The following is a 26299-nucleotide window of genomic DNA, read 5'->3' on the forward strand; positions in this document are numbered from 1 at the left end:
TTCTATAGAACGGTACAAGGATTCAAGAACACTGAACCGATGTTAAAGGAATATTTTCATCACCTTCACCTTCCAACTATATCTTTGCTTACTGTATTTGTTTACCATTGGTGACAACAAGCAGGGTGACAGCAATTAGCAGAAATATCTTGATGTAATTTTTAAATTGTATTGACAATACTACAAAACCCTACAAACATATTAGTGTAAAAAGTGGACAAAAACAATTAACACACTGACTAAACGAAAACTAATAACTTTGGCAACAATTTTATACTCTACGTTTGGAAAATAATATTGGTCAGTAAGCAGACAGAGCTTGTGAGTTGCTGGTTTCTTTAGAGATTAACAGCCATTCATCTAGATGTGTTGAAGGAAATACATCCTTATGGAAGAAAAACGTTGAGACACTTATTAAATAAGGACTTATAACATTCCACTCAGAACAACATAAGTCTACAGATAGTCCACCAGGATATTGATTATCGTTTATATAATGTGTCGAAAAAACAGGGTATTAGTTCCCGTTTTGATTTATATTTGTTTTCTCTAAGGAACTGTAGTGATGTTTTAATATCTGGTTAAGGATTGATAGTATTTATAATATATGATGGTACTGTTGTATGTGGAACTGTTTTATACCTTAAAGTTTCTTGATTCCATAGGTGTGACATCATTGGTTGGCCCTATTTTTCTAAGGCATGTCAGATAATGTTTTCTCGGAGGTATAGTTTTGTTTGTTTGTTTTTTAATTTCGCGCAAAGCTTCACGAGGTCTATCTGTACTAGCCGTCCCTAAGATAGCAGTGTGAGGATCGAGGGAAATAGCTTGTCATCACCACTTACCGCCAACTTTATGGCTACTTTTTTACCAATGAATAGTTGGACTGACCGTCATATTATAGCGTCCCTACGGCTGAAAGGGCGAGAAAGTTTGGCGGGACTGGGATTCGAATTCTTGACCCTCACATTACAAATCGAGCGCCTAAACCACAGGGGGATGTATTTGATTATATCAGTGTTTCATCTGTATTATCACTGTAATACATAAGATAAAGAGATGTTATGATTTAATACCTTAATTCTAATTGTTTGTTTAAATAATATTTACCTTGATAATAAATTACCAGTGTAAATAAGTGTCTTATTATAGAACAACACCATTACTGTTGTACAGAAAAACAACATTAGAGTTTTCTTTTGATAATATAACATTGTTGTTTCGTCTTGAAAAAAGTGCATCCTGGTTTTATCCTGATAAAGCAACACTTATTTTCTGTCACGAGGAAAACACACAGTAGTTCATGTTATCATGTCTAAGAATTTTGATGAAATATGTTTTTACTATTTTTCACATAATATATCTTACACTAAGGTATGCGTTTATTATTTGCTGTATAAAGTATGAGAATCAAGCTCAGTGATTCACTTTCATTTCAATCATTTCTGTCTCTGGATAGAAATCAAATCTATGAGAGTGAATACATTTCATGTGTTTAAAACATTCCAAAACATGTGTGGATTTGATAATTTAATATGTTAGTGCCATCTATTATTAGGAAAAGACAATTCATTATCAAATGAAATATATAAATTTTGAGAAACCTCTCTGGCTAATTTGTGCCCCATCTAATTCATTTCAAAGCGATACCTAAAGATCACACTAAATTATATTTTATTAATGTTATATCAGAATTGGTTTCTATTTCGAATGCGCAGTTTATTTATTTCATATTTCAAACTATTAGAGTATTATCATTAAATCACAACTATACATATATACTTCGCAGAGAGTGAACTATTACAGATGTTCAGTTGGATAAAAGTTTCATTTTTCGTTACTTCTGTTATTCAAACTAAACACTTAATAATGGTACAACATAATAAAAACTAACTTGTTGTTATCTAAGTTGAGCAAGTAAAAAATTATCTTTCGAACATTTCCACAGTTCATCAGTGTCTCCACCATTATTGGACAACAATGTACTGAATAATATAATTTAATTATATGTGACAGTTGTCTATTCAAAAATCCTAACAATAACTTACATCTGGTGTTACAATTATTAACTATGTAGGAATTGACGAAAAATAACAATGACAAATAGATAATAAACAGTAAAGATTTAAGCCTTTATATACTCTGATACACCAAACTTTGGTCTTTGTAACTGTTGCTTAAAATATATAATGTCCAATAATTACGTGAATTTAATAACTATAATAAAAGAGTATAATCATAGATATTACACAGAAAATAAAATGTTAATATTTCAAATATTACACAAAATAATAATTCGTCACGAATAAGGTTGAATATAACTTTTCTTTTAATGATTTAATTTTAAGTCGAATAATGACATTTTAAAATGTTTCATAAATGATGTCCACTGAGTGGTTGTTAACAATTGTTTTGTTAAAACTGGCTGATGATACGTTGTACTGAGGATTGCCTGAACTTTATTTTGTTATTGCATGGTTTAATAACAGTGTCGATGTACATTTAAATAATTTAGAAATGTTATTAAAGTTCATATCTTTATACGGTATCCAACACATGTGTCATTTTTCACATGCCTACCTTAATTTAAAATAACCAAATATACAGGTTGACAATTTTATCGGATTTCCTAATTTAACTTTCAACATCTATCTTGATCTGCTGATAAATGAATATGTGTTATGTTTTTTACATACCTACCTTAATTCAAAAATAGTTAAAGTATTTCAAGTCCTCAATTTCAATGTATACATTTATATGAGATTGTTAAGCACTTTAGAGAAAACCTAATTAACAGTGAATTAAGATCAGAACTTAATTTATTTGGAAATTGTTATTTTCCAGTTTGTCAATGGGCATTGACCCTTTTTGACCAATATTATACTGAAATATAAAATATTTTCTTCTGTTTATGGATATCCAATAAAATAAATAGATGATGTTATAAGACTCAATAAACTTGAGTTAAACTATAAGGTAATAAATTTGCTTTCAAATAAATTTATCAAGGGGACTAATGAGAAGGAAAACCACGATGGACAAGTTATTTGCTCGGACCCTTGACATGTGACCATGTTTTTACTGATAAAACCAAAGAATCTCTTTCAGTTAGAGTAAAGGATCATGAAGTGGATATTGTTGGAACAAATCTTTTACATTGTATTTATCCTTACATGTTCACACAACTAACCACAAAATTAATTCTGACTGAACAAAACCATCGATGAATGAAACTTCTTCCACCGGCGTAACACCAGAGAATCGATAGAATTATTTTGAAACTGTGTATGTTTATGTGTTTTCTATTACAAAATCCACCTCTGGTTATCTGCTGTGTCCACAGAGGGGAATCGAGCCCCTGATTGCAACGTTCTAAGCATGTAAACTTACCACTGTTTCAGAGACATTTTTCTTAACAATGAAGAAAGATCTGAACACAACACGATTTGGTAGTCTTACTGTTTTGTTTTTGTCGAAATAATTATTTACTAACTTTAACGTTTTTTGTCATAGATTCAACTATACATAGTGATAAGATATTGAATATTTAGTAAAAACATCACTGATCGAGTTTGATTTCTAAAACCTTTTGATGATCTTTATTAGTCGGTGTTTGCAGGTGGTTTACATTCTCACTTATGCAAGAACAAACTTAAGTCAGCAATCAGCTAGAATGTTGAAGTCAGGATAGAACTAAGAGTGCAGATATTGGTTGTATATGTTTACATTACTTATGTGTACAATATAGCTTAAGATATCTTTCAATAGATCGTGCATTAAACGTACATTTCAACACCAAACAAATGTTATTAAATTATTATTTGGTTTGTAATGATAGTCTAAATAAATCAGTCCTTATTAAAAAACAAACATGTGTGAGGTTCATTGTGTACTTCAGTTTGAATATTTGAAGTTAAATGTAATTGAACATTACAAGGGTATTACCTCGATATTTATTATTGAGAAAGAATGAAGTCATCAGATATTTTACGTGGATGTAAGTTTGGAGTAATGATATGTACCGTAGACCTTAATTAACTTAATAGCCTATTATTTTAACAATATTTCTGAGATATTATAATAATTTTAGGTATCTAATTTCAGATGTGTGCTTAATATTTATTACTTACTCTAAAATTTATAATATTTCTTGAGTTGAGTATTGTTATGTTTATTTTTTTAATATTTACACAATCTGTGATTAACTTTTTGTAGAAATGAAGGTTGTTTTTAATAAGATTCTTGTTACCAAAGTTTTATGGTTTATTTGTAATTAAAAATAAAATGTTTATTTAAATATAAATATTGATATAATGAAACGATTTCTCTTCATTACATACGATTATTTCTGTCGTCATGTCTTTCAGTTTACTTTAAAACTCGTGAAATTGATGATTAAAAAACGTTCATTTTCAGAAACATGACTTAGTAAAACATAGAATAAAATATATTGTGATGTATTTAAAGTACAAAGCAGAAATTAACTTTCCGGTCTGCGATACGAGAGTTCGAGGTTGAATTCATTGTTTTGTTTGAGCTTTTGGTGGATGAAAATAGAAATAATTGATATCGTTACTAGGAGCTTGACAACTGTCTTATGGCAGAGGATATTGTTAATGAACTGTCCATCTCTTGTCAATAGTTTAATATTACAGACGTTTATTCCCAATACTTGCAGTTTAGTCCAGGTTTAAAATGGAGCCGTTCAGGTTGAATGTACCAGTTCTCTACTAAATGATAAATTTCAAGAAGAAAATGGTCTTATCTTAACGTGATTATTATTCAGCAATCACTGTTTATGTTCATGTATATTTTTAGCATGATCACATCTATTGAAACATTATGGAATAATTTTCATACCTTTCATTCTATGATTATTTATAATTGTGTTCACATATTTTCGTTCGGAGAAAATTATTTTATTCATTTTTAAATCGAAATGTTCTGGATATTCGTTAAATTTAGTGGAGTTTTAAATATCTTGAATGTCATGTTTAAACATATGTTCTAACTTTGAAGTTCGTACTAAATGTTTGCGTACACAAATATATCAGTTTTTATCCGTTTTTACTATTTAAAGACAGTATAGACTATAATCATTATTTAATATCGATAAACAGTTGAAACTTTAAATCTCATGTTTCATAGTTTGTTATTTCTTTCATTTTATTCCATCTACTGAAATTGGGCATACTATATTACAAAACATTTATGTGCAAACTGGCTAGAAGGTGGGTTAGCGTTTTAATGCACCTAAATATTCATCTATAAACTGAACAATGGATAAAAATAATAAATGAAACATGAGCACAGCCATAACCACAAAACATTAGTATTCCGTATTTTAATAACACATCCTTTCCAAAGTCACGATGTTGATGGCCTCTTTAAATTACCAATGACAGACCAGAAGGAAGAAAGGCAACTAGTCAACACAACTTACCCTCAACTTTGTGTCTATTCATTAACTGACGAATATTGTGATTGATCATCACATTACAACTTCCCACGGATGAAAGGGAAGTTAAATGTGATTCGAACACGTGACTCGTATATTGCACTTAAGAAAGAGTCTATGACAGGCCAAGATAGGTAGAAGTCATGAACCAATAAACGGATTCTCAGGTCAAATGTCAAAGCTACCTCATTCATTTTTTTAATATCTAAGAGTCAAAAGTGAAGTAGAACACCGCTCTTGGCTAAGACCCATTAACTCATCCATCACAGTTTTGCCACATAATGAAGAAACATCAGACCTCCATACTCCAGGGTAAAGAGTAAATAAGTAAAAAATCCTGACAAGTAAAAAAAAAAAAGAAACACAATGTGAGAAACATAGTTGATGAAACTTCTCTCAGTATAAGCAGCTGCACATGAAAGAATCTGTGCCAGTTCATTTATAAGGAAAAGCAAGGCAACGATACAAGAAATACTGTGATCTATTCCTATAATAACAAAAGATGAATCCTACGAAAATTTCCATATTTAAAAAAATCAAATCAAAATTGAGACACCAAAAGGTGCAGTTTAGGTTAGATATTACACTTAGTTACCATTAAAAACAAATATTTCTTACAATAGTCTACGTCAGTAGCATTTGTGATTTGTCATTGAAAACAAACATTAGCCAAATGTAAATAAAAAGACAAATAACATACCATTGATTATCAAATGTATGCCGACAGTCGATTTTGAGTTAAAGAGAGAGCTCCATTATAAAAAAATATGAAGTATACACTGATCTGAAGTACTTGAGAAAGAAACCTCAAGAGAAGGTACGGCAACAGGAAGGTGAGATTTCTGACTGTGATCCAAAATGAATCAGTTGATGAAGAGTATACTTGTGAGTGGTCATTGTACAAGTTCGTACAAGTTTTTTTAAATTCAAGGGCAATTAAGTTTTATTTGAACAGTGGATTCAAAGTATGTGACACTGGTGTACTGTTTGAGCAATTTCCTTACAAGTGGTCGTATGTTGAAATGGAGATGTATCTGTAAAATAATGGAACTGTTTTATAAAACAATAACAGAAATAAATAAATATTTAGATCTTTAATAATAACAATGTTTATTTTTTAATCCAGTTAAATTCGTAAAATACTCAACATGTTTTGGATATCTCAGTTAAGACTTTTTATTCTGTTTTTCTACAGTAATGAGCTAGATATTTCAAAATAATAAATGTAAGGTTAATAAAATGTAATAAATAAGCTGTAATTATAAAATAATATAAAAAAGGAAAACAATTAAAGATTCACCTTATAAGATGTCTTCCTCATAAAAAAAATAAGCAATTGTAGGTGAAATACCAGGTTACCTCATAAAGAATATCAGGGTTTAAATTTTAAAACAACGTTATGAATTTTAGAAGTTCAAATTGGCTTCTCTAACGGGAGATTTAGATCAAGAGAGTTGGCAGAAATCTAATAAATAGGTAAAATCAAATGTAAAAATTAATGTAAAGAATTATTTTTAAACACAACTCATCTTCGTACTTAAAACTATTTACGAAAAATTTTAGTTTATAAAAATTGTCTGGCTTAGTCTTTTGTAGTTAAATCACACACAACGAATATTAGTTTGTAGCAAACCTCTATTTCATATGGTAAACTCATGCTTCCTCGTAACACGATATAAAATAGTTATTATACATATAGAAAATCACATATTTAACAAGCTAACTGAAACATCTAACAAAACTTCTAAGATACCGACCTTAATCTCAATGTAATAATATCTTCTGGATATATTGTTCGAGTAGATTATTAGTTAACGTAAACGAAACATAAGTGACAAGTAATCAAAGTTCATTTATTTTAGAAACTACAAGAAAACTTTTCATTCATTTGAATTTAAACTACCTGGCCTGACATTTATATACTCCTTCCCCTATTGTGTTAACTTCAAGATATGTAATTAAAAACTGGTAAACTATCACATACATATAGGTTTACTGTTTATCATTACAGAGTATATTTTGAAAGTAAAACAAAGTGTACATCCATTATACATTAACTTTAACAAATGTTTTGTATCAGAACTAATTAATACATTCTTACACTTTACATAAGTTTAGAGAAAGCTAAATGTATATTTATAATATCTGATAATTAAACAGGAAAATATTTTCTAATTCTATGCTACAATTCCTTTTTTTTGATGTAGAAAACATACATGTATCGCTTCAATATTACACACAAAATTATATACATTGTTATTTCGCCACATTAAGAAACATCAATGGCGTCCATCTTAAGCTTTGGACAATTTTTCATGATGACGAGAAACTCTCTTGAACAATAAATCGATTCTTAAGTTGGCCTGTATGAGTAATAAAACTTTGTTTCATTTTAATTGAAGTTTTAATAGATATAGCAGCCGTATTTAGAATACATTACGATAATTTTTATCTTGGAGATAAAATTACTCTCAGAGTGTAATAACCTCTGGTATTTATAAACAACACAACTGAGATATGTATGGATTACGAATATTAAATTAGCTTTCATAGAAGGTAGTGTATATTATCCTTGCTATATTTAGTAATGTTTACTGTAGTAAGAGGAACAAGTCATATCTCACGTTTATTTTTAAGTTAAAGTTGTTTAAGTTTTTGTATTAAACGATAAAAGTTAACTCGTTAGTTTTGCTGTCACTGATGTCTTTTGACGTTATACTAATGTATGTGTTACCACTACTACGATACTAGTTTCTACAGGAAAGGTTAAGTAACACTCTTTTGACAACCGACTCTCAGTCTAAATAAAGGTTTCAGTCAAATACAAAGGTATTCGGTGTTTCATTTTGACGGACCTACAGAAAAAACTAATACAAAATCAAAATTTACAACGAATTTTTTTATGTTCGAACATATACTTTAGTATATTATAGCTTTAGGTACTTTATTTTCAGCAGAATGGAAAATCAAGTATGTAGGTTTCACATCTATATACCCATGGACTAAAAAATATTGTGAATATCCTGTTGGATATCCAACAATAACAACTACAATTGTTTTTCTTTTTTGAATAATTATTTCAGATTTATTAAATGTAAAATTATAGCTTCAGGAAATTTTGTTATTCCCTGTTTCCATTTAGATTTAATGGTAAACTGACATTTCCATCATGTAAATCACGTGTGAAATTCAGAACACAGCCTCAACGTGATCACATCGATGACCGAAGATCTTTCATCTGTATCTCGGTCACAGAAGAAGTAAAGAAAGTAGCTGAATGTGGATACTAAATAATAAGCACTTTTAAGATTTATCATTTCCTTATAAAATTGATCGATGTCTTTGACAAATATATTGATAAATCTATTAAAATAATGCTAGAATTTGTTGGTTGTTCCTCTCACTCGTAACATCTGAAACAAAGCAGTTTTATGTTGATCAATGGAACAAAAATGAAGGAATGCAACTGACCCTTGAAGATATTGTTTTTACTCGAGGAAAAAGGTCAGGTGAGAAGTTATGTTTTAAATTTTGGGAGTCATTGGGGTATGTCTGAGGACAAACTAATAGCTAACTATACAGCATAGTCAATGAAATATAATAAACAAACATACAATAATGCTGTTGATTTATTTTGTTATTCTGTTACGAAAAACTGGTAAGATAATAGACATTAAAAGTTGATATGTATCAGATAAACTTTTGTATATAAACACAGTAATTTTGTGTTTCTAAATACTTATTGTCATTTCATTAAACAAGAACTAAAAGAAACACGTTTCTGCAAAGGTTTTTTTGTTTCCGAACTTTGAAGCCGTAAAGTAAGTAAAAATTTAATTGCACTTGATTTAAGAACTGAAAAAAAGACAATTTTCGTCGCCGTCTTTTTAGCAAGCTGAAGACATTTTTTAATAATTAAATTCCCTATTCGAAAACCATGTAGATTTTTCTTTACATATATGCTGGTCAAGTACGGAATATTTTTTCTCTCTGGATCATAACTGTTGCTACCACTTAACTTAATATCTTTCATATTGATTTTTAGTTACACAATAATCTATATTTTAAGCTTTAAAGCATGCTAAATGGAAACATTAGTGTTCGTTGACCCACAAAATCTAACACTGCAATTGAATAAAATACAGCACTCTAACTGAATATTTGTTTATTTCAGTTAAAATGAAAAATACGTGAAGCAGGAGTGTGTAACATAAATTAATGAGTTTTGTTTTTGAAATATGAGGAATATAAATGAGTTTTAATAAACCTTGTTTTTTAATGTTTTTAATTACAAAAAAGATATTATATTAAATACATTTTTAAACACGTATTCTCTCTTAAGATATTATCAGTTTAAAAATCTAACCAGGACTGGTGTATAACGGACTACTCCATTAAAATAACAATTTAAGAAAGACAATTAAATCACCCTTATCTCCATAAAGACAATGTAACTTTACAATATATCAAATTTTCCACCATACTAAAAAAAAAAGGTTTTTCTTTTCTATTGAAACATTTCCATTGACCGTTATCTTATCCATTTTCGTACTCTAATACAACATTGATATATATATGTAAATTACTTTGATGTTATGATTTTGTTTTCCATATTTTCAATAATATTTGTTGGAACATTTCTTTCTTTACTATACAAGTATTTAATTTTTAATTTATGTATTAACTGCTCATAGTTGTTAAATTTACTCTAAATAAGATTTGATCAATAACCTTTTGTGAAATGTTGGAAGACGCGTAAAATATAGCAAATAATTAATCTAATTTGGTAATTATTATTTGTGTGGTACAAAATTAAACAAGCACAGATACATAACGAGCGTCAAAATAATGTGTCATAAAACAATTTTTGTACTTTTAGCACTGTTGTTCAAGAAAGTTTTTCTAATGCGTACCTACTATGAGAAATAACGGAGTGTTCCTCAACATGTGAAAATATCATATGAACATGTTCGCTACGCACTTTCCCTTAGTAACACAGCAGTAAACTTGATGGCTTATACTTCCCTAATTTGTTGTTCAAGTCATACAATGGACACATCTTAGTGGCAAATTTACACTTTAACAAATAACGACATATATAATATCACATAATGAGTTTCACAAATATATTATATGATCATATATTACCAAGACAGGCTGTCGTATATATTCTCCGTGAAACTGTTGGTGGCTGCAGGAAAAGGTAGAAATAGTTATGATGATACATATCAATATTCCATCATTCCAAGGCACTCAACTTACACTAGCTGATGCAAGTCTCTGTGTCAACTATTGAAGTAGTTGCAACCTTATATCAAGATGGTTTTATAAAGAAACACAATCAAACAAACATTGTTATTGGTATATAACCATAGTCTTACTTAAATCTTCAGTGAAAATCTATCATCTCCGATTGAAAATGACCACGTGGTTAGGTAGTTCCACTCGAAATCTGGAGGTCGCGGATTCGAATATCTTCAAATAACCCATACTCGCCCTTTCAGCATTGTAATGTAACGATCAATATCACTGTTCTTTGGTGAAAGAGTAGGTCGTGATAACTAGCTGTCTCTCCCTCTAGTTTTTCTCTGTTAAATTAGGGACGACTAGCGATATTGTCTTTCTGTAGCTATACACGAAATTCAAACCCCAAACAATAACGTGCAAGAAAAACACCTAACCGTGTTTTGAAAAATTCTGAAATACTCTTAAATGTATATTATTAACTAGATGAGAAATTGTGGGATACGGCAAAGGAAAATATAGGGTACGATAGCATGAAATTGTCTTAATCCTGCTACCTAGTTTACTCGCTAGTAAACAGCGTTCTTAACGGTTTTCATATCTACTTTTTTAATACGTTGGAAAGGGTAGATTATCTACAAGTCCCTTTAACATCGGTCTAGTGTTCTAGAGTCTTTGTAGGAACCATTACAGCATCATCACTTTAACATTATACACACCACGCTTTATAAGAAGTATGATAATGCTGTTTTAGCGTCAAAAAAACTTAGAAGTTTGATTATCTCTCAGTAGATGGAGATGATATCAAACTATTTGTAAAACTTTTCTTTCAAACACGAAGGAAGTAACAACGTTTTTAACATCCACATGAACTTTATGTTTAATGGATTCTTTGAAATTTTCAAGAATCATTTTTGCAAATTTTTCTCTTTGATAGAAATAGTATATTTAGCGTTGAACTAACTGATGTTTAACATGTTAATATATTTTAACATTAAGTACTTACATTTCCTGTTTTGTCTGCTGAGATGTTTCAGTATTCTTATCACTGGTGTTAATCTGTTGAATGTACACGTTGGATCAATGTCATTACTAGATTCAACCACAATTTTTCATACGAAAGACATGCATGTAACAATAATGGAGGATTGTTTTGGACAATAGTCAGTATTGGGTACGAAATTGTCACTTATTTGGTAGCACATAACATTGTGCATGCTATACGATTTATTGATGCGGTTCTACGGTTACGATATAGATATGTGTAATTCATCTGATATTTCTTGTAATGTATGATAACATGCACTTCCACTATTTCTGAATGGTCCTTAACTTCCTGAAAGAAATGGGTATCAACAGAAACTACTGATCAGTTAGCTCGCCATACTTTAATCTGATTAAACAAGTACAATATACTCAAGAAAGATGTTCAGTAGCATGTGATTCACCTGGAAACAGAACTGATATACTGGTGGCTCTAACGAAGAAGTGGAAAATGTTACCCTAGTAGATGTGATTTACTCTGGTGGCTCTAACGAAGAAGTGGAAAATGTTATCCTAGTAGATGTGATTTACTCTTTTTAAGTTTCATACTCGCTTTACTAAAAACGTTTTTAGATAATGTTTGAGGTACAAAGTATTCAGTTCACGAGCTTTCCTCCAAATACCTCACAGGAAAAAAGGCAAGCTTTAAAAGGTATGTACTTAACCACAAATGAATTCATACCTGGGTTCTGAGAAATAGCTTATGAACTCCATTTTTGCTTAGTCTCATGCTTTACCAGTTAATATCAAGCAGACATAACTGATTTCGTTGAGTAAGATGATGTTTGTCAAGGCAACATTTTCTTAGTCCAGGTATATTTAAGTTTCAATAAAAATTTCGAAACATCGTATTCAATACCAATTCAACAGGAAGACACCAATCATGTCTTCCTCTATTCTGACGATAAATATTTCTTGTCTCTCTTATCATTTCATAATTGTGATTTTAAACAAGCGATCCAGAGGGTATTGCTAAAACAAGATGGTCACATTCATTGGTAAAAGATAGTCCAAGAGTGGGCGGTGGGTGGTGATGACTAGCGAACTTCTTTTTAGCTATGCACTACTAAAGTAGAGACGGAATCTAGCGCAGATAGTCCTCATGTAGTTTTGCATAAAATTTAAAAGAAAGGAATAAATAAACGTGTAACATCTCTGTTACACACCTCAAGTAAACATTTCTTAGTTTTCCTAATAAGGCGTAAAACTATATTGTGTACTATGTACCACTTGCGGGAATGGTAATTGTTACGAAATAAATATGTGCCATTTTAACCTACATGTAATTATAGCATGCTTCACAAAAATTAGAAAAAAAACGGTGAATAAATTATATTGACAAATATTCAAGGTATACAAAACTCTCATGACTTTCAAAGAAAATAAGAAAATTATATCCTTTCATAGCAAAGAACAATAAAATGCATCGCGTTCATTTACTTTTGTTTTACCGTCACACCAAACTAGCTCTCTTTTTAAACTTTGGGGCGTTATAATGTAATGGTAAATTCCACTAGTATAAGACTAGCCCAAGAGTTGGCAGTGGGTGGTGATGACCTTTCCTATAGTCCTATACTGCTAACTTAGGGACGTTTATCGAGATAGATCTCGTGTAGCTTTGCACAAAATTTAAAAATAAATTTCAGTGTTAGAAACGAAAACTCCGCTAACTGCATTCCATTTATATCCGTGTTTTTATTCATTCTTAATTTACGTTGGTTTCTAAAGAAAGAGTTAGATGACAGGCTTATAGAATAGTTAAGTATCGGATCCTACTTATTTAGTACTTACACAAACATGTCGCTATTCTATATGATAATTCAATATGGCTTCAACGATAATGAAAATATAACACCTTCTATTGTACTTATATTAATGTACGCCATTTTGTATCCTGAGATAAACAGTATCACTTTGCAGCAAACAAGTCAAATAATATAAAAACTGGTTTAACGAACAAAATCAAGTAACAAGAATGAACATATTACATCATCATTTAAACTAAGTCTTCGAGTAAACTATGTCTTTCCTCATTGGTTAGGAAGTTCTGTGAAAATTACCTTTACAGTTGTATATTACTGAAAAACAAACCACTACATGAGACCTTACTTAGAAACCTAAACAGAACCTCACGAAACTTGAGAAAATACGAGTGCGTTTAATCATTCAATCAGTAGACAAATATTTGTAAAGTTTATTACAAACATGCAGGTGAGTACCTATGAAGATAAATAGGTTTATAGATAGGGACTAAACTGGTGTAGTTTAACATCAATACAACACCAGTAACAACAGTAATATATAACAATACGACTTTATTTTGTACTTGTGATTAAATCCAACGACATGGAAGCGTTTTATCAGAAATTAATGGTTCTCATAGATTTTTATTGGGCATATTCATTATATGTATAAAGCCTTAAGGTTTATGTTTATTTGTGAATAGTTTGTGTTTATTAGTGGGTGAACGTAAGCGTTATCAAATTGTCTGGATAGAGTTACTCAGTTTAGTATCTCCGGTACAAACAACTGATATCTAATATGTTGTATTTTGTTTGTTTATTTGGGAATAACAAAAGTTACTGAGATATAATCTTTACTAGCAGTACTACTATACTATAATCTCAAATCCGATATGACTACATTAATTTACTGAGTAATTCCAAATTCTTCATAATTGTCTAATTTGTTTTAAAATATTTTTTTTTATTTCTAAGCACAAAAAACAGCCAACTTTTGTAGTGTTCATGGTATAATTGCTACTGATGTATTGCAGGTATGCAGCCAGTTACTTCCCATGTTCATTACCGCTGAAGGTAACATATTCACAAGTATGACGACTTAAGAATTAAACAATTAAACATGTGTAATTTAATATTCAGGAAAATATGATATTGCTGTTAATACTGAGTCCAGTACTTTGTAAGTGAGATACATGTATAACTCTTGTGTCTATTCATCACTTTCATATTACATTTACTTTTATAAATTCACGTAGTAAGTTCTGTCTGTTGTATACTGACAAAAAGAATTCATTTAAAACCCACATAGCTAGCAGGTTTATCTTAAAAATTCTTTTTTTAAGATATATGTTTCAAGTCTAAAATCATAAACATAAAATTTTGTGGAAACAGCTAAAGAAAGTTTAGCTGTAATACGTCTCGGAGAACAATACTGATTACAATATTTTAAATATTTTTCACAGGTTATATTAAAAATAAAATGTTTTCTGTTAAAACGTTTTTATTAACCTCATTCTTCAAATTGCCAAACTTAGTGCTCTAATACAAAATCGAACATTTAAAACGTTGACGAATAAATGTCTCAATCACCCTACACTAACATCTCTTACCAAATAAGATCATTGAAATGGAAAAATTGACTTGTTTTCCGATTGGCCCAGCGACTTAAGAGTTGACACATAACGGATATACAAACACACAGATACACAGAATTTTGTGGTTTATGAATATTACATATATGTATATAGACAGATGAAATACAAGTAACAAAATATTAGGCTTATCTATCAACATTTTATTACATTTTCTAACGTAGAGTACATTAAATTTTTTTCGAAATATTGATATAACTTCTAACAATAGTTATAAATGTTTTAATGAATACATTAAGTCACGTTTTCAGTTCGATAAAACTTTGATAATCTGTAACAAAAAATAAAATATTTAAGGTTTCTTCACTTGTCTTTCAATTGGTCCATTTTATTTTCATTGTTTTAAGGAAAACCAAAGATATATTAATTACACCTTTAATAACTTCTAACAAAATATAATATACTGATCATCCACTTTCAACATCCAGTGTTACCATTAAGTGATAGCAGCTGATTATGAGTAAAACAAAAAAAAATCCTTTTGATTGAATATAACATAGTGTAATATATATATTTAAATTAGTATCGATGTGCGTGTTATCTGGTTTACATATATTTATATATATATATACATATATTATAACCATAATTTTTAAGCCATAAACAAAACGCATTAAAATGAAACAAAATACCTGTATATAATTTTTTTTAAATAATTCTATGGTACAAGGTATAACGTGGGATTATAAAATATGTCCTAGGTTTTGTAGGTGACTGCCGAAAAGGACCCATATTGCTGTGGGGATACATCGTCTATCAGTCTTAACCTCCAATTCGCTAGTCTCACATGAGAAGATTAGAAATTAGGAGAGCGAAATGTAGGTGCTCAAGCCCACAACGTCCCACATCTGTATCACCCTTCACTGCCTGTAGACTTGTACGAAGGTGACTGCTCCCCGAAGTTAAAATATGAACATCAAAAAGACGAAAATTAAGTAAATAAATAAAATAAAAAATAAGGAAAATAAGGTACTTACATCTGGTGGTAAGTAAGATAAAACTTACCTTTTGAAGATAGCATTTTTTCCCACTTAAGAATTTATTATACATGATAGCAGTACAAAAATGTATAAAGTATAATGTAAAAAGTATACACAAAAATGTATAACAATGATATGGAACGATACAGAAAAAAAACAAACAGTAAATAATTATAGAATATATATAACTATGTAAATGAACATGAGAAATACAAAAGTAGAAATTGAAAAACGAATATATATATATATATATATATGTACACCAAATATTGAATTTTGAAAAAAATGAATCGGTACATGAAAATACACTAATGTTACACATCGTCTGTCAGTTTCAGCTCCATAAAGTACATGCCATCCATCACGTGGAATGTAAACTTCGCTGCTGTCTGTTAGTTCCACTCCACGTATTTAGGTCTTCGTATATGTAATCACACAACAAGTTCAGATCTGCTAATAATTTTCTTAAATATCTAAAAAAGAAAACAATTAAGATTTTAAACGTCTTGTCAGTTTATCTAACGCATGTCCTAAGAGCACTATAGCACTTGAATAGGATAAAAAATGCTTCTAAGTTACTTGTGTACATAGTGAACCGATCCTGTATTAAGTTGATTGCAACATTTTTTATGTTATCCATACTAACACGATTGCCACTGCTATATGTGTTAACGTTCTTTAAAAAAACAATTGATATAATCTACCGGAACTTCACATATAAGATGTTACCAGTATTACATTCCTAACGAGTAAATTCGTAATTTTACTGATGTGTGACACGTGTCATAATGCACGTAATTATAATGAAAGGAATTTAAGGGTTTTTCTTACTTTCTGCGTGTAACAAAATGTTTATCAAGAGCAGGAATCATTCATCAAGACATCTCTGACTACATTTATAGCTTAACCATAACCCACAAAGTCAGTTCTAATTGCAATAATAACCCAATTATTACCCACAAAGACTGTTCTTACTACAGTAATAACCTATTAATTATCTACCGAGACGGCTCTGAATGCACTGATAAATCCGATTTGTTCTGAGAGATATTTTTTTCTTGCCGATGTTATGTATTTGTTTTAACATTCAGGTTCAACACACACCTGTCTTGTCTGTCCAAGTCTCACAGAGACGAGAAAGAAAAAGTAATGGGCATAGCTAATATTATGTTTACAATAACAAGTTAAAATATCAGGGATTAGGCTTAGAAATTTCTCCTAGGGACTCAGTAATAAACTGCATGACCAATAACGCCAAATTTTTCTGTTTGATCCTTGTGCTGAACACAGCGCATTGTGTACCTTTACACTTAAAAATGAACAAACAAACGTTATATACAGACTATCCGGCGTCAATAATAATTTGTAAACTTTAAGTATGTTTTTGGAACAGATGGTTTGCTCACATGTACAAAACAAAAATAAGTAAAGAATAAAAATAGTTGAATGGTGTCAGAGACACAGAATATCCTTCTATTCCTATCTCAGGTTTCTCAACTTTAACTCACCTTTGTTCTATCAATGATATTTATGTTTCATTTTGTTGTTAATTATTGATTTTGCTATCCATGCACTTTATGTAGACAGAACGTAGGCTAGTTTAAACTGTTGCTTTATGATATCATTTGTAAGGACAATTCATAGTTCAATATTTGAGAACCAGAAATGAATCGATAAACCTTTTTAAAAAAAATGTATAAAATAAGAATGTTTATTAAAAGAAAAAATGTTACACTTATTCAGTTGCTGTGACACAATTCAAAAGAAGCCTATAACTGAATCCAAGCTTAGTTTCTAAACGACTTTAATATTTAAATGACCCTAAGCGACACAGCGGAACGTCTAGGGTCTTCAAATGCTAGAAACCGGCTTTCAATACCCGTGGTAGACAGAGTACAGGGTGGATATTTTGTAGCTTGGTACTTAATTAGAAACAAACAAATTATGAAAATTGTGTATTTCTTTTTACTTAGAAATTATTTTTCAGTGATTTCCTTCTTTAAGTTTTCTGTTTCCATTAACACATTTGTCAAATCTTATTCATGAAGAAAATTATCTTGTATTTTTATTGTTACGGAATAACTCGAAACTGGACAGCCTCATTGTCTTAGCGCTATCAGTTAAAGAAATTGATTTAACCTTGTAACATACTCCATAACACAAGAACAGTCACAAATATGAACTTAGTATCGTGAAGGTAATTTGTCCTCTTTGTAATCTGACATTTTCTTGCAAGAATGTTGTCTTTCAGAAAGAGGTCAGGGTATTTCGGACTTAAATCTGATTTCTTATGCGTTTTTTACTTTTCCTTTTAATCTGATTTTCGTATCTCTTGTCGCTAAATATAGATTTCATTATTCAAGTCTTTAATATTTTTTAAAACAAGTATATTTCATTTGTTCATTTCTTTTAAACAAAAACAAGGAAGGTCTGTTTATTAGATCACTTCTCCGACTAAGACACTGTTTAATAGGTATGAGCATCAGTGAAAATTTGTTATGTTAAAAAGTTTTATCTTATCTAAAAACTAACGATAGAGAACATTATCACCTTATACACCCACTTTCTTTACAAGGACGTTTATAAACACTATGAAGAACAAACACTGCACGAGATTTAAAAATAGGGTATTCTTTGTTAGAAATACGTTATTTACTAGATACGAAAGGAAGTGAAATAAATAACTTTTGAAAAACAAAACAGTTCAAAACCTAATATATTGTGTACAATAAAATCAAGTTGGCTGAATTTCACTATTTTATTAACTGGTAAACATCGCTTATCGTAGTTTCTTCTATCTTATTATTTAAGGGGTTATCGTTTTCAGGACGATGGGAATCTGAGGTACCAACTGAATAAAATACAAAAGCCTGAAATAAAAATATTTGGTACTCTTAAGTTTAGTTTTATTTACTCTCGAAACGAGACAATATAGTAAACCGTGGGTCAAACATTCGCATTTAATACAACAGACAGTCAAATTTGATTTTTCTCTTTTTTTCTATGTGGATAACAAATAGGACAGACAACCTCATAACACACATTTAAGGTTTCATCACTTGTCTTCCTACATGTGATCTTTATTTTCTTTATTCTAAACAGTAACAAAGAGGATATATTTATCAGACAACTTTTCCAACTGTCCACCATTTTTCCATGTCTTTTTTTAATCATCAATGATCATACTTTTTCTACATCTGACTTCACGATTGAACCGATAACAGTTGATGATGAACCAGCTGTGAGAAGATTCTTACGACTGAATTTAGCAGAAAGAGAAAAAAAAATCTCCATATCACAATATCGTCAAATCTATAGAAATATGAAAGTTTGAATTATAACACTGATAACTATTCTTCTGCTCAACATGTTTACTTCTGACATTACATATTCTCTATTGTTTGGTATTTCGTTTGGAGTAATACTAGCTCAAAAATCTTCATATTCGATCGTAGAAATAGTTCACACGTGTATTTATAACGACTTAAGTAAAGATGTGATGACAACGTTATCTGGTCCTTCTAAAACAATATGTCATGAATGAGAATGCCAGCCAGAACAAGGTTACTTTATTTTAAGAAATTTATCAATGTATGTCTTAAATAAATCGAAAGAATATGATAAATCTCAAGTCTTAGGTTACTCTTTCACGAAGAGTGGGATTCACCGTTACGTTATAAGGTTCTACGGGTACTTGAACCAGCAACTCTTATATTACGAGTAAAGCGTCGTAATCTCATCGCCAATTCACGTCTTGTTCTTCTTAGACAGTAAATAACAAACTATAAAAGTTAGAGTTTTACTGTTAACTAAAAAAATGTGTAGGTAGATTTTTACAAATAAAAAACTGTATATGTAGGCTAATTAATGTTCACTCATGGTTCAGCGGTTAATCTTTGGTTTAAACTCTTAAAATAATGGGATTATATTAAAACAAATAGTTCAATGCGGTTTTATTATAAAGAAACACGCACTAAAAATAAATAAAGTTAGTTGCTTTACTTCTGCTAATAAATAACAAACTAATATGGTATATTTTTACCAACAAATAATAAACTGTATAGACACATTTCAAGTGCTTATATACTTGAAATTTCTATTCAAGATTACTGCCAAGTTATCTGATTTCCATTAATTTATAACTACCAAAATATGTAGAGATACACTAATTTATAAAACACAACAAAGAACTGTGATAGTTTGCCCTGTTAGCAGTTCGCTAAAACACATATATTTATCTATTTTTAATTATCCAAATATATTTTTATTCAAGAATGTCTGTGAATGAATATTGTCTTTAATGTACACCATAATCTACATTTAGAACGTTAAAATATTCTAAAGATAAACATTAGTGACAGTCAATCCATTTTTATGAAAAAGTCAAACCGTTATAAAGAATGCGTTACCATCTGTCTTTTAAAAATACAACTAAATGCAATACAGTTTAAAATATAAGTAAAGCAAGGGTGTATTCTATACATGAATATAAATGAAGTTTAAATAAACCGTGTTTTTAATGTTTTTAAGAAACTAATTCATATTAAATTAAATATATTTTCTATACAGTGTAAGCCTCTTTACTTCAAATCATATTACATCCTATTATACGTTGTCTCGTACTTTTTAACATGTAAAAATTAAAGTTAAAACACTTCACTCTTGTATTCAGCACGTGGTCGGAGGGTTATAAACGAAAATTTCGTTTAAAATGTGTGCCGGGTAAATAAACATAGAACTTATTAGAGATGTCGCCTCTGTTGTTTTCTTGCACGTGCCTACACTGCGAACTTTCGATATTTAATACATTTTGTCAGATAATCCGATTTTCGGTTGTATATTTTTTTAGTTTAAGAAATAAAAAGGTAATTTCTCAAAATATCACTTCGAAATGACATATTAGTTTTTATGATGTTGTTACATTATTTTGAATAACACAAGTAACAAAGTACGAAACTTTTATCAATTTAAACGTCTGTAATAGTTCACTAGTTGACAAGTATACATATATTTATATTTATCTTTAATAAATTCAAAAGATATGATTTAATGGCAATACCCACATAGTTTGAAATAAGAAACAAAGTAAATATATATTTAATTTATTTTTAAGTTGCACATTAAAAATAATTACAAATACCAAATTTTCATATATGTTTTAAAAAGTCATTTCACGATGGTATTTAGGTATAACTTTCTTATTTATAGATGGAGCACAAACTTGCGAGTGTGGTTTCTGAAAATTCAAATATTTCTTTTCATTTCTATTATTTCTAATAATAGATGACACAAGCATATAATAAATAACCAATCTACTAATGCTGTCAAAATTTCTAAACACATGAAATATATTCACTCTGAGAAATTTGATTCCTATAGACAGCTAGAAATGCTCCCATTGAAAGTAAATCACTGGGTTTGAACTTCATATCTTTATATAACAGGTAATAAACACACACCTTATCGTACGATATATCATTTGGAGAAAAAGTGAGAACAAACTTGATCTAAATACTTTGACACCACAACTTGAATTTAGTTTTGATTATTCTTAACGACAGATCTATAATGTTGTTTTCTCAGAATAGGGCTAAAGTATTATTTTCTCAAAACAAAAATGCATTGTTATATTTTGAGGAAAATATTGGATTTTGGTTTTTTTCAGTACAGCAGGGGCCCGGCATTGCCAAGCGTGTTAAGGAGTGCGACTCGTAGTCTGAGAATCGCGAGTTTGCATCCCCAAACATGCTTGCCCTTTCAGCCGTGGGGGCGTTATAATGTGACGGTCAATCCCACTATTCGTTAGTAAAAGAGTAGCCCAAGTGTTGGCGGTGGGTGGTGATGACTAGCTACCTTCCCTCTAGTATTACACTATTAAATTAGGGACGGCTAGCACAGATAGCTCTCGAGTACCTTTGTGCGAAATTAAAACAAACTAACAAACAAACAAACAAACAGTACAGTAGTAATGGCGTTGTTCTAACGTAGGACATTTTTATTAAACTCAAAATGAATTATCATGGTAAATATTATTTAAATAAATAAGTGTAATTAGGTTTTACACTATAACGTATCTGTCATGAAACTGTTTGAACTATTTCTATAACAATACATATGAAACACTGGAATAATCCCATACTTCACATAAAACGTTCCCTGGCAGGCCTTAGAAAGGCCAATCTTTCACACCAATCACAACACGTCACTTCATTGGAATCAAGAAACATACTGATATAAAACTGTTCCATGTGCATCAGTATCAACACATGCTATAAACACTACCAGTTCTTGACCAGATGTAGAAATATCGCTACAGTTTTTTAGAGGAAACAAAAACTGAAACTAATACTACATTTGTTACCTCACATTATACAAACAACAATCAATATTCTGATGGACTATTTCAGTAATTCTATTGTTCTGAGTGGAATGTCTGAAGTCCTAATTTCGTGAGTGTCTTAACACTTTCCTTCCATAAGGATGTCTTTCTCCTGCGATATTTATATGAGTGGCACTTTATATTTAAAGACACTAGCAACTCACAAACCCTGTCTTCTTGTCGACCAATATTAGTTCCCAATGTAGATTACACAATTGTTGCCAAAATTTCTAGTATGCACATGGTATGCACATAGCACATACAGTAATCAGAGGGGAAGATGGAAAGCGTAGATTATCCTCATGTCCATTTAACATCGGTCTAGTGTTAAAGGGTCCTTGTACGATTTTGCAGAAACTATTACAGGATCACCACTGTAACCACAACACTCACCATGCTTTATAACAAGCATGATAACATTATATAGCACAAATTTTGTTTTTGGATAGTATGTGTTAGTTCTTAATTGCTTATGTTTTAAAAGTACCTGAAAATATCCATTTTCCCTTCAAACTTTGCTTTTGTGATCTGGATAATGAAATTTAGAAATTAACTTATTTTCTATGTAAAAACGGGCAAATTTGCACATTTTGATTTTCACAAGGTCTGTTTAAAACAGCATATGAATCAAGATTTACATGTATTTATAGTACAGTTATACAAAAATGAAGAAAAATGTTTAGCAGTGAGTAATTTTTTCCAGATTTGCGACAGTAATATAAATCACTTTCACGTATCAGCCCTAAATATAGTCTCCCATCATGTTTTCGTTATACGTTCCCAGTTCACAAACGCTAAGTTTGAAGAGAAAAATAGGCCTTTTCCATTTCTTTAATGCAAGTAAATGTAGAAAATTATGTTTCGTAGTGTAATAGTAGTTTCATGAATAAAATATATTTAAACGTTTGCTTATCTCTCAATGCATGGAAATGATATGTAACTATTTATAAAACATTTTCTTTTCACTATCAACGTGAACTTTATGTCAAGTGGATTCTTTGATGTTGGGAACAATCATTGTTGCAAATTTTCCTCATAATTCCCAATAAGATATTCAGTATTTAACAAACTGAAATTTAAGATATTGATGTATTGTAATCACTTCCACCATTTGTTTATGATCAGTATCAGTGCTGTTATTTCAACATTCTTACATTACTTAAATGATAAAATATTACCTGCAAAAGAAAGACCTAGAGTAGCAGTTTCGGTTATTATTCAGTGAAATCCTCAGACGGTTTTGAGTTTAATCTAATGTGGTGTGAGATTAGTAGGTTGTTATAAAATACATACACCATTTGAAAGTTGTTGGCAAACTATTTGATGCTAACGAAGAAAAATTATAACAAAAGAATTACATTCATAAAGGAGTATGTTCTTTAAAACATTTATTATATTTGTCAAACATCCACAGTACATAGTTATGTTCATTAAAATTAAGATTATTTTTACTTTGTTTATCATTATCTTGAAGCCAAATTAGACGTCACTCCGATTTTCCACAGTACTATGAAAGTGAGTGTTGAATTCAAATAAAACCGGCGTCATTTCTCCAGTGTTAAAAACATATTCTATAAATGATTGAATTTTACGAATAATTTCTCATATCTCTAACACATTACTCCAGTGTTTACACAACAAGGTTCCTCAGCTATTTCAGGATTCATGAACGTTTTAGGTGATATTCTGATAAAATCCATTACAGCGAAACCATAAGTGTTTGTACGCATCTATCACATTAAGTATATTATAACTTAAAGCCTCCTGATGAGAAATGTAAACGTGAGGGTTTTAGGTGTTTTGTGTTGTTTGCTTTATATTAAATGTACTGCTTGAGTTGTTTTTAATATTAAAGTGAAAAACAAATTGAGAATTAATAAAAGTAATACGAATTACAAAGGTGAAGTCCTGGAAGAGTGTTGTTGTAATAAAATTAATATAATATAAAATAAAAATGTAATAATGAACAGTTTATAATAAAGGTGGAATAAAAACACATTTTATATCAGTGTTTTTTATAATATATGATCAAGTAAGGGAGATATTGGAACATATTTATATTTATGAGGGGGGATTGCTAGGTGTTAATGTTTGGTAATGAGTGCATTAATCCATATTCAGAAACTGACAACCGTTTACTAAAATACCAAGTCACTGGGCTCGGCATGGCCAGGTGTTTTGAGGCGGTCGATTCGTAATCTGAGGGTTGCGGTTTCGAATCCCTTGCTTGTATCAAAGTTGATAGATAGATAGATACAAAGCTGCAGCTTTATATGAATAAATAATTTTTTGTAACGGCCTTAGTGAGTGTGTTTATTTGTTTTTATGAGGGGTTAATTTATTTGAATGGTAGTATCCAATGTAATATATTATATCTTGGCAAAATATTACTTTCTATTTCCGAAACACTTGAGATAAATAAGACAACGGAAAAACCAACCTTCCACTAACTAGTCATTTCAGTTCAGGTACTTAGTGTATAAGTTCTGTGTGACTACTGGCTCTGAAAATAGATAGACGAAGAGTTTTTGTTTTGAGTTTAGCACAAACCTACCAGAAGACTATCTGTACAAGTTGTCTATTTTTCTTATTTTATTAGGGAAAGGTAGTTAGTGAATACAAGTATTAGCTAGTTTTTGGATTACTTTTAACTTATAATGGTATTGGCCGTCACATTATAATGCCCCTACAGACTAAAGGACAAGTATTTAAATATACTGTCCTGTTTATTTTTATAAATTTAATAATTCATGCATATCAATTCATAGAATATTTACACAACTTCAATAATCACGCTAGTATATAACATAATCATTCAAAATAGCCTTATCATCATAATATTACATAGCACGTGAAAGTGCATTAACACAGATGAAGATTCTACACAATCAACAAAATATGACTTAGGGGCTCTTTGAAAGCTATGATAGGTTTGAAAAAAGCAACAGAAATTTTCTGATTAGGTTTTACAAAACTGAGAAACATCTTGACTAATTTTTGGCCAAAATGGATATCTCAAAATTTTGTCTCATGTCTTCATAACACCGAAATGACCTCCAATGGGAATTTCATGCTAATCATTCAATATTTCAGAATGTGATCCATTGGTAAAATCGATTTAATAAACTACAGCCTTGTCCTCAAAAGGTGGCAAATCTGGTGGTCTTTATTTTCTCAAGAGCACACCATTCATGAAGAAAAAAAAACATCTGGAACTTTCTGCAGTTCATCTTTCCGGATTACATATTTCAGTAGTGAAGATATCCGTGGCTCTTTTTCTTGTTCACAGAACAGTTTACTTTTATCAAACGGAACTTCAAGCTGACCCATCACGTTCGTGATTGTCACTCACCAACGAAGTGTCAGTAGAACAAATATTCACAATATCCCCGTTGGACCCAAAACGTTTCTGTGACAAATCTATTACAGGTAAGCGAGATTTTAAAAATATCATCTTGTACAACAACACTAACCTTTACATATATTTATAACGTTGATATATATCATACAGAATCTTCTACACTTTTAGTGAACAGGCTGAACTTTTTCAATAAACATTAACAGTACAAGTTACACGTATTTCTAAATAAGTATTCAACTGAAAGAAGCACAAATATTAAAGTAGATATATAAGTAGTTCTAATTAAGTTTTTGCACCGTAATATCTTTGTCGTATAGAGGTATTAACTGCTCCAATAAAAATATATATTTAACGCTGATATAATCCCATACATCCCACAACGCAAGGTCTGACATATCCTAAAAAATGTGACTAAACTTGAGGTGTCACTTCATTGGGA

Source organism: Tachypleus tridentatus, chromosome 7, assembly GCF_004210375.1.
Source record: "Tachypleus tridentatus isolate NWPU-2018 chromosome 7, ASM421037v1, whole genome shotgun sequence".
NCBI classification, from domain to species: Eukaryota; Metazoa; Arthropoda; class Merostomata; order Xiphosura; family Limulidae; genus Tachypleus; species Tachypleus tridentatus.